Genomic DNA, 6,163 nt, shown 5'->3' with positions numbered 1-6,163 from the left:
CAAGTCGTTGGCTTCAGCCCCCATGCCACGAGTGCTGGGGTGTTCGGGATAAACTTGAGCACTCTTGTTCCCATTTTTGGGTCCATCTAGGGAGGCGCTCAACACAACGAACAAGGCAACCGGACTTATAGTGCTTGAACACTCTCACTTAGCCATAGAATTCTATAATTTTAAATTTCGGCGAAGCCCCTAGTATTCGGAAGACCGAATTCAGGGGCGCTATCCACGCCTTCGTCGGACATTATCCGGAACTTCGCTCGAAGCGGCGTAGGTCTTTAAGGACCCGAAAGGACCTCTCGAACAGCGACCAGTCTCTCGCCTTATCATGACAGTCAGTTTTAGCTTTCTCCACTGAGGCGTTAACCCGGCTCAACCGGGGCGCAATCGCAGTGGTTCTCCCAGTGCTACCTTAGCCGATAGAATGGAACGTAAGGTGCCAAACATGGGAGCCGGGCAAACCCAACTATTGACCCAAGACATGATTCGGAGCCGATTCATATAATGCTATAAGTTCGGGGTGCCGCACTTGTGAAAGTGTTCGGACTTTATCACACCATAATGCGGGGAACATAAGCCCCTGGTGTATTTGGCCGTACCAAAATGTACGGATGCAACATGTCGTAAATGAACATATATATATAAGGTAATGCAATTATGGGCAAAAAGTGCTGCATTTTATTCGAGAAGATCTGCTATGAGTGCGGAATGATACAAATAGTGCGGAAAGCAAGGGATTGGACGAATTAAAGGCGTCTCCCTCCAGGGGTAGGCCGCGGAATGGTGTATTTAACAAATTTAATGCTCGTAATGGAGACCACCTGAGTGTTCGTCGCAGCCTTTGTCCCTCCCTGGCTGTTGCATCATGAGTTCGGCAGGTTCGCCGCCGGACAGAGTTCTGTATAAAAAAGAGAGAAATAAAAGATAAAAAGAGCGACACACTTGGGAGCCCCTGGTGTGGTCGAACCGCACTCTGGGTCTGTTGTGGTTGTGCCTCTCCCCCTATGCCCATGGTATCTCCAGGGCGTAATTATGTACGCGGAGAGTTTGTCTTACAATTGTGCGAGGGCTGGGGTTGAGGCCGCATTGCTACGCGTGCTCGGAACGTGCCAGGTGGTCTTGGTTGATGTTGCTCCGGGCGCGTTTGGCCGTGTCCGGTCGTTTAACGGCCGGACTCGAAAATTGCCTTAAAAGGCTGCTCTGTACTTCTGCCGCGAGAGCCGCTGTATGTTCCTCCGTTCGGAGGGAGCGTTCCGTGTTTCCATTGACCGTGATGACTCCACGAGGGCCTGGCATCTTGAGCTTAAGGTATGCATAATGCGGCACCGCGTTGAATTTTGCGAACGCGGTTCGTCCGAGCAGAGCGTGATAGCCACTGCGGAATGGGACTATGTCGAAGATTAACTCCTCGCTTCGGAAATTATCCGGGGATCCGAAGACCACTTCCAGTGTAACTGAGCCTGTACAACTGGCCTCGACACCTGGTATGACGCCTTTGAAGGTTGTCTTTGTAGGTTTAATCCTTGAAGGGTCTATGCCCATCTTGCGCACTGTATCCTGATAAAGCAGGTTCAGGCTACTGCCGCCGTCCATCAGGACTCTCGTGAGGTGAAATCCATCGACGATTGGGTCTAAAACCAATGCGGCGAATCCGCCATGGCGGATACTGGTCGGATGGTCTCTTCGATCGAAAGTGATCGGGCAAGAGGACCATGGGTTGAATTTTGGGGCGACTGGCTCCATCGCGTATACGTCCCTTAGTGCACGCTTCCGCTCCCTCTTGGGAATATGCGTTGCGTATATCATGTTTACCGTCCGAACTTGAGGGGGGAATCCCTTTTGTCCTCTGTTGTTCGGCGGCCGGGTCTCTTCCTCGTCATCGCTGTGTAGCCCCTTGTCATTGTTTTCGGCGATTAATTTGCCTGCCTGCTTGAATACCCAACAATCTCTGTTGGTGTGGTTAGCTGGCTTTTCGGGGGTTCCATGTATTTGACAGGAGCGGTCGAGTATTCGGTCCAAATTGGACGGGCCCGGAGTGGTTCTTTTGAATGGCTTCTTCCGTTGACCGGGCTTGGAGCCTCGGAATCCGGCGTTGACTGCCGTATCCTCATTGCTGTCGCCGTTAATGCGGCGTTTGTTTTTGTTTCGACGCAACCTGCCATTGCGGTCCTTGGTATCCGGACTGCCAGCGTTTTTGCTGAGGTTGTTGCTGCGAGCTAGCCAGCTATCCTCTCCCGCACAGAAGCGGGTCATGAGTGATGTGAGGGCTGCCATGGATTTCGGCTTCTCCTGTCCTAGGTGCCGGGCCAGCCACTCGTCGCGGATGTTATGTTTGAAGGCAGCGAGGGCCTCTGCATCCGGACAGTCGATGATTTGATTTTTCTTTGTTAAGAACCGTGTCCAGAATTGCCTGGCCGATTCGTCTGGCTGCTGGATTATGTGGCTTAGGTCATCTGCGTCCGGTGGTCGCACATACGTGCCCTGGAAGTTGTCGAGGAATGCGGCTTCCAGGTCTTCCCAGCATCCAATTGACTCTGCGGGCAGGCTGTTAAGCCAATGCCGAGCTGGTCCTTTAAGCTTGAGCGGGAGATATTTGATGGCGTGAAGATCGTCGCCGCGGGCCATATGTATATGGAGGAGATAATCCTCAATCCAAACCGCGGGGTCTGTTGTGCCATCGTAGGATTCGATATTAACGGGTTTAAACCCTTCAGGGATTTGATGATCCATTACTTCGTCAGTGAAGCATAGTGGGTGTGCGGCGCCTCTGTATTGAGCAATATCGCGACGTAGCTCGAGAGAGCGTTGTCTGCTGTGTTCGGCCCGGCCGGAGTAGTTGTATCCGGCGCGACGGTATTCGTCGTGGGTCTTGGGGCGCCCACGTGATCCATAGATAGATCTGGATTGTCTTGCCTTGTCCTCCAATATATCCCGCAAGTCCGGCGCGTTCCCCCGTGGCTTCATGCTTTTTGAGCGATGCCGGGGTACGGTTTTGGTGGAGGGCTTGCACGCCTCTCTGTCGCGGCCACGAGGTGGTCGGTCTGCCGTATTGTGCGCTGGTGATGCAGGTTTGTACGCTTCCTCCTCTAGTCGGGGGAGCAACTTGCGTTTTGGGTAACTTTTGGAGGGGCGTTCGAGTTCATACTCTTCGGCCGCGAGGACCTCGGTCCATCTGTCGGCCAGTAGGTCTTGATCAGCTTGAAGCTGTTGCTGCTTTTTCTTTAGGCTGTTTGCCGTGGCCATTAGCCTGCGTCTGAAACGCTCTTGTTCGACGGGATCCTCAGGCACGACGAATTCGTCGTCGTCGAGGCTTGCCTCGTCTCCGGAGGGAGGTAAGTAATTATCATCCTCGACCTCTTCGTCTGCCGCCCTCTCGTGAGGGCTTGCTTCTGCCTCCTCCTGCGCTGGATCGTGCTGGAGGGGGTTGTCTTCGGCACTTTCTGGGGTGTTATTATCTCCTGTGCCGGAATCTCCATTCTTGCTGTGGCGGGATTTAGAGCGGCGCCGCTGACGTCGGCGCTTGGGCTGTTTCTTTAAGGAATCGGCCTCCGTTGCTTCTTCGCCGTCCCCATCTTTTGGGGTGTCCACCATGTATATGTCGTATGACGAGGTGGTCTTCCAGTGTCCTGTAGGCACTGGTTCTTGATAGTCTCCGGCATCGTCGTCCATACCGTCGATGTCTTCGGAGTCGTAGTCGAGTACGTCGGTTAGATCGTCGACGGTGGCTACGAAGTGGGTGGTGGGTGGGCTCTGAATTTCTTCGTCGTCCGCGTCCCAACCATCCTGGCCGTAGTTCGGCCAGGGCTCTCCGGATAGCGAGAGATGCTTCAGCGAATTTAAGATATCGCCGAAGGGTGAGTGCTGAAAGATGTCCGCAGCGGTGAATTCCATGATCGGCGCCCAGTCGGATTCGACTGGCAGGGGCGCAGGAGGTTCGGAGTCCGGCAGAGAGTCCGGCACCTCGGAGTCATGAGCTTTATGCGGGACAAGGTAAGTGTTCGGCTCCATCGCCGTAGAAGTTGCAGCTCCCGAGGCGGTGTCCAGCCATCCGTCCTCGATCTGAGCGATCGGCTCCGGACTATGGGTCGGAGCGGATTCGTGTGCGGCCTCCAAGGTGCTGTCCGGCGGCAGAGTTAGGTCGTGCCCATCGTGACAGCGCGGCACGCTCGGCTGTGGCTCAGATCCATCGAAGATCAAGTCCCCGCGGATATCGGCCGTGAAGTTTAGGCTTCCAAACCTGACCTGACGGCCAGGGGCGTAGCTTTCGATCTGCTCCAGATGGCCAAGTGAGTTGGCCCGCAGTGCGAAGCCGCCGAATACGAAGATCTGTCCGGGGAGAAAAGTCTCACCCAGGACTGCGTCGTTGTCGATTGAAGAGGCCATCAAGCCTATCGGTGACGACACAGAGGAACTCTCAATGAAAGCACCAATGTCGGTGTCAAAACCGGCGGATCTCGGGTAGGGGGTCCCGAACTGTGCGTCTAGGCGGATGGTAACAGGAGACAAGGGACACGATGTTTTACCCAGGTTCGGGCCCTCTTGATGGAGGTAAAACCCTACGTCCTGCTTGATTGATATTGATATTGTGGATGTTTACAAGAGTGGATCTACCACGAGATCAAGGAGGCTAAACCCTAGAAGCTAGCCTATGGTATGATTGTAATGGTTGTTGTTGTGTCCTACGGACTAGAGCCATCCGGTTTATATAGACAGCGGAGAGGGCTAGGGTTACATAGAGTCGGTTACAATGGTAGGAGATCTATGTATCCGTATCGCCAAGCTTGCCTTCCACGCCAAGGAAAGTCCCATCCGGACACGGGACGAAGTCTTCAATCTTGTATCTTCATAGTCTTGGAGTCCGGTCGATGATGATAGTCCGGCCGATGATAGTTCGGCTGATGATGGTAGTCCGGCTATCCGGACACCCCCTAATCCAGGACTCCCTCAGCCGCCTTCCAAGCCGGCTGGCGAGAGCAGCCCCAGCAGAACAGCCAACAGAACATCAAGCATAAGGCCGAGCAGCCGGCTGCCCGCAAAGACAACTGCTTGATGAGGACATGTACCTAGGGTAGGGTCTTAGGCCTGACCTATATGCCCTACCCAAGGACATCACACAGGAGGCAAGGCCTACAAGGACTGAAAGAAGATACCGACTGGAATCATCATAGGACACAATCCACTCGACGATATTTCCACTCAGATACCCCAATTCCACTTGACCATCGCTGTTCACTTGGAACACCAAGATTCACTCGAAGGACAGAAGACCTAGGTCACCCTTGAATGGCAACGGTCATACATTCACTCTATAGCCTTAAAGTTCATTAAATGCGGGCGTTACCAGTAAGTTCATGTCATTATTCTCTCATTGGACCCTTGTGTAACTGAGGAAGAAAAGGGTCGGTGCACTCTATATAAGCCAGCCCTCCCCTCAGGCATAAGTTTTCGCACCCCCTGTAACTCCACACTCCAATAAACAAGCCTCCGAGGCACCGAGACGTAGGGCTATTACCTCCTCCGAGAGGGGCCTGAACTCGTAAAACCGAGTGTACAACCTCGTCGTAGCTAGGACTCTGCCCTCTTCGACGTATCCCCGATCTCTACTATCAGATCTGTTCCCACGACAGTTGGCGACCACCGTGGGGCAGGCATATAAGCGACTTTCGGTGAGGTTGCAATCTTCGATCTTCGTCAACATGGTTTCCGGCAGTGGATTGTCCTTGGGTCGTGAGATCCGTCTTGGATGTTTTATGCTGTTATATTATCATTCCTGGCTGTTTTACAAACATTTTATAGTCATTTTATATCATTTCTTGGTACTAACCTATTTACATAGTGCCTAGTTCCAGTTGCTGTTTTCTGCATGTTCTTTACATCGCAGGAAATCAATACCAAGCGGAGTCCAAACGCAGTGAAACTTTTTGAGGATTTTTTGGCCTAGAAGACATATAGTGGGCCAGGGCAGCACCTAGGGGGTGCTCCGAGGTGAGCACAACCCACCAGGGCACGCCTGCAGGCTTGGGCGCGCCCAGGTGGGCTGTGCCCACCTCGGGTGCCCACTGAACCCGCCTCTTTGCTCTATAAATACCCCAATATTCCAGAAACCCTAGGGGAGTCGACGAAAATGAATTCCAGCCCCGCAGAGTCCAGTACCACCAGATCCAAT

Source organism: Triticum aestivum, chromosome 4B, assembly GCF_018294505.1.
Source record: "Triticum aestivum cultivar Chinese Spring chromosome 4B, IWGSC CS RefSeq v2.1, whole genome shotgun sequence".
Lineage (NCBI taxonomy): Eukaryota > Viridiplantae > Streptophyta > Magnoliopsida > Poales > Poaceae > Triticum > Triticum aestivum.
This window is presented reverse-complemented; position numbering follows the sequence as displayed.